At 51.7% G+C, this 4,878-nt stretch overlaps 1 pseudogene; it reads right to left on the bottom strand.

Moving 5' to 3' along the window:
- Positions 1-238: 238 nt before the first annotated feature.
- On the bottom strand, positions 239-4,878 carry LOC105734014 (protein arginine N-methyltransferase 1-like; annotated as a pseudogene).

The following is a 4,878-nucleotide window of genomic DNA, read 5'->3' on the forward strand; positions in this document are numbered from 1 at the left end:
TCAATGCAGTCTGAAACTCCCAGGCTCAAGTGATCCTCCTGCCTCAGCCTCCCAAGTAGCTGGCACCACAGGTGCAGCTCTGAGCCCAGCCTGTCCCCATGCTGTTTTGCAGTGTGCCTGTGTCCTGGCCCATCACCCCCGGGTTGTGCCTTTCAGTGCACATGCTGCAGGCTTTGAGCTGCCAGCTTTGGTGTGTCCCCCAGAGGATGTGCCACTGGGGCAGGGCCAGCAGCCTCGCTCACCACCATTCCTGGAGCCTGGCACCAAGTACCAAGCATGGCTGCCACAAGGCAGAACTAACAAAGATATTTAAAGGACAAAGTGACTTTTCTGGTCCTCTAGCACCACTTCTGGCAGACAGGTCAGGCTCTGAGACCTCAGGCCAATGTTCTGGCCTCTGAAGTCCTGCACCAGGTCCAGAGGATGGTCTCTCTTTTGTTTCAACCCTGGGAGCACCTGGCCATACCCACTCCCTCACCTTTATGCTACTTAGGGTCCACCATGTCCACTAGGGACTCCTTGAGGGCCACATCTTTGATTCAAGACATGTCGAAGCCATACAAGTCCTCCCACCTGTGGGAGGCGGGCAGGGAGGAGGGTGAGCCCACAGCAGCCTACTCGAGGCCCCACACGCTAGCTCCCTGGGCTGCCCTCCCAGTGCATCTTGTAGACTTTGGACTGCTGGTCCTCGATGGCCCTCACATACAGTGTGACCCAGTGTGGAAGATGATGCCATCGGGTGCCTACAGAGGGGCAGGGTGAGGGCAGGAAGGGTGGGGCCTGGCAACATTGCCCAGAGTCTTGCCAGTGTGGCCTCCTACTCTGGTCTGAGCCACCATCATGTCACAGCTGCACTCACACTCACCCTCTGGTCTATTTGCCACAGGGCTGCCAGTGGACACCCAGAAGCACCTCAGTCAGCTCCTGTCCTTCAGAAGTTCTGGGGATTCTGAGACCCTCCCTGACTGCTCTGAGAGAAAAAGCAAAGTTGCATGGCTCCCATAAGACCCACAAAATCTGCACACCCCCTACCACCCCTCATCTCTACTCTAACTTTTATTGCTGTTCTAGACCCTCCTTCCACACTAGCCCTTCCACAGCTCCACATGCAGCAAGTACACGCCTGCCCTGGCCATCCCTCCACCCAGAATGCTTCTCTTCCCAGATCTGAGTGGCTCCTTCCCGTGCTTTATTCAGCTGTCAATCACCTCTCCCAAAGAGGCCTGTTGAAACCGTAGCACCTGGGCCATTGCCCTGCTACGATTTTCCTGTCCTGACGAACCCCAACACTGCACCATCTCCCTGCCAGCATCCAGATCCAGTGCCTGTTACACCTGGTTTGGGCTGTGGCCTTCTGACACCTTGCAGCCAAGCCCCCATATTAAGTCCTGTCTGTGGGGAAAAATGAATGTGGTTTCACCTTCTGCCTAGACCCCAACACATGTGAGCTGCACGTATTCCACTGGGGGCCTCACCAGCCACTTATCCCCAGCATAGAGCATGGTGTTGAGCATGGACAAGTAGAAGGGGCAGTAGCCCATCCACTCGCTGATGATGAGGTCCACCTTCTGCACTGACAGCTCCACCTCCTCCACCTTCCCCTTATGATGGTCACCACTGCAGAGTGGACAAGGGCAGCCAGGTCAGCCCCCAGGAGCCCTTCCCTTCACCTTTCCCCATGTGTAGAGCCAGGAGGCCCCACCAGGCAGCCTGGATTTAGAGATCATAAAGAACTTGATGAGCTGAAGCCATGAACCCTCTTAACGCTGTTTTCAAATTCATCCATTACTCTAGATATTTTTGAGACAGGAGCAGACAATTTATGTGGACCGGGTATCAGGTGATGTTAAGATTTTGTCTTTAATTTGGTGGGCTTGACATAATAAGTAACAGCATGGACATGTTCTCAAAACAGCCTTGTGTATTAGATAAGACACACAGAGACAGATTTACCAGGGAAATTGCATTACAGTAGAAATCTGCTTCAAATGGAGAGAACATTTAAAGTTGAGTGATGAGGACTTCCAGGTTCATTACAATAGTCTCTGTAACAATCATGTCAGTTCCCAGAGGGAAATCTAGCACCTTAGCAAGTTTTCAATACTGCCAACCTAGCTGGGGCAATTTAGCAAGAGCTACCAAACTTATTAACTCATACTTCACTATGTTATGCAGATTTGTCTCAAAATTCTGAGTGGAAGCAATTCTCCAGTCTCAGCCTCCCAAAGTGCTGGGATTACAGGTGTGAGCCACTGAGCCCGGCCACTAACTAGCCTTTTGGCCCAAGCAATCTCTTTTTATAAATTGACCTCACAAATATGTGTATGAAATGACATTATGTGCAAAGGATGAAAATCTCAGAGCAGGCTGGGTGCAGAGGCTCATGCCCATAATCCTAGCTCTTTGGAAGGCCAAAGTGGGAGGATCTCTGCTTGAGCCCAGAAATTCAAGACCACCCTGGGCAACATGGCAAAACCTAACCTCCAAAAAAAAAAAAAAAATGTTAGGTATGTTGGTACATGCCTGTAGTCCCAGCTACTCAGGAGGCTGAGGGGAGGATGACCTGAGCTCAGGACGCAGAGGTGCCCATGAACCATCATTGCACCACTCACTACACTCCAGACTGGGCAATAGAGCCAGACTCTGTCTCAGAAACAAATAAAAAAAGAAAAAGAAAGAAAATTTCAGAGCAGCTTAAACACCCATCAACAGAAGACTGGTTTAAAAAGCTGGGGGATGTCCCTATGATGGCAGTAGTGGAAAAGAGTGTGATGCCTCGACAGCCTGGAGAGTGTGAAACTACATGACACACAAGTGAGAGAAGCTGAGGGCAAGAGGCTGGTATGAAATGTGACTGGTGTGAAAATTATGCACATGAATGCAAACTCACTTACACATATATGTGCTTGTAGGTGCAGACTTCTCTGGAAGGTAGTGTTGGTTAAACTCAGAGGAGGGCAGGCCCTCAGTGGCCAACCATGGGACTCTATTACTCATTCAAGACACTAGAGACTGGTTCTCACTCTAATTTTAAGACAGAGGTGCTAAGCTTAGGACTTTGACACTGAAATTCTCAGGCTGCTGGCAGCTCAGAAGACAATAGGAGAGGAGCCAGTGAATCTGTGGCCCATCTGTAGATCCCTCAACTCTACAGGGTCCCTGGAGAAGCAGGGCAGTGTCCACCCCACTCCCACAAACTCATCCTCTTTCTGGGCTCTCCGTGATCTAACTTGTTGTCTTTGATATCATCACAGCATAATCAGAGATACTGAAACACTGGATCTGAGGACCCAGGAAGAAGTGACGGTGAAACCCCTCACATTCCCATCCTCAGCCCCCAAACCCCTCCATCCAATCCCTGAGCCCCTGTGGTCTCTGTCTATGTCTCCCAGGCTCAGACCCCCTTAGCCACCCTGGAGACTCATGTCGATGACCCTGTGGGCCCCGGCCTCAGCAGCAAACATGCAGAGGATGCCTGTGCCTGAGGCTACATCCAGAACCACCTTGTCCTTGAAGAGGTGCTGGTTGTGAAACACGGAGTTGTGGTATGTGACGGTGTGAACCTTGTCCTTCAGCATCTCCTGAGGGAAGATGGGCACAGAGACTCCGTGAGGGGCCCCACATCCCCAGCTGGAGAACAGGGTGTCCTGACCTGTCAGAGGGCCAGGGACAGCTCTAAGCCCTCTCACTTCCTTCCTTGCACCTTGGTTTCCCTATTTGTAAAAGTAGACTAGATGAACTAAAGTCTCATCTAAGCCAGATGCTACCATTGCTACCTAAGAACCAGCGAACCCTGGCTTTTCAAAGTCCTCAGGCCAGGGGCGGTGGCTCATGCCTGTAATCCCAGCACTTCAGGAGGCCAAGGAACTTGAGACCAGCCTGGGCAACAAAGCAAGACTCTATGTCTACAAAAAATAAGAAAATTCATTGGGTGTGGCAGTGCACACCTGTGATCCCAGATACTCCGGAGGATGAAGTGGGAAGATCACCTAAGCCTGGGAGATCAAGGATACAGTGAGTGGTGATTGCATCACTGCACTCCAGCCTGGGTGACAGAGCAAGACCCTGTCTCTAAAAATAAAAAATATAATAATTTATGTATATTTTTGCTATAATTTTATGACAACAGCCTCAGGGGAAGAAGAAAATTCCTTAGAACGCCACCCCATCTGCATTCTGGAATCTCAGTGTCTTCTGTCACAAGGGTCCAGAAGCTGTCAGGCCCAGAGCAGCCGGTCCTTAGAGGGCGGAAGAGACCAGCGGGCCCTGCCTGACCTCCAGCTAAGGCCCCAGGCACGCATGCATGCTCTCACCCTAGCCTTCCCGAGGGGCCTCTGCAGAGCTTGAGGCTAATTTCAGTCTCCAAGGCAAAGGCTTGGAAAGGGGACCCTGGGAGTTGTGCAGCAGAAGGGCACAGGGGCGCTCTGCTGGGGGGGGAAGCAGTGCACATGAGTGGGAAATTACATTTCACTCCTCCCCAACATTCAACCCCCTTATGGTTTGCAGGCCTGGGAAGGTGTCCTCACTCACCTCGTGGATGCTGAAGTGGCCATAGGAGTCTAGGCAGTAATCTTTGCACATCCTGTCCTCAGCATTGGGCTCACTGCTTTCCTCCTGGCCACAGGAAACCTGGGAGGGGGCCGATGGGAGCACGGGTCAGACCTGGGGGCCCCCCACAGCCTCTTAAACCTCCAGGTTCCTACTTATTCCTGAAGAGTAGTAAAGAACCCCCCAAATTGTACTATGACAACCCTCCAGCCCCCGCCTACCATCTTGCCCCCACAGGAACCCCAAAATCTAACAACTCCATTTTCTTCTTCCAGGACCCCCCAGAGCACCATCCAGGGGAGTACCCCATACCTCAGACACGCCAACCAT

This window comes from Aotus nancymaae, unplaced genomic scaffold (assembly GCF_030222135.1).
Source record: "Aotus nancymaae isolate 86718 unplaced genomic scaffold, 86718_ANA_hifiasm-v0.15.2.pri h1tg000049l, whole genome shotgun sequence".
In the NCBI taxonomy this organism is placed as follows: Eukaryota; Metazoa; Chordata; class Mammalia; order Primates; family Aotidae; genus Aotus; species Aotus nancymaae.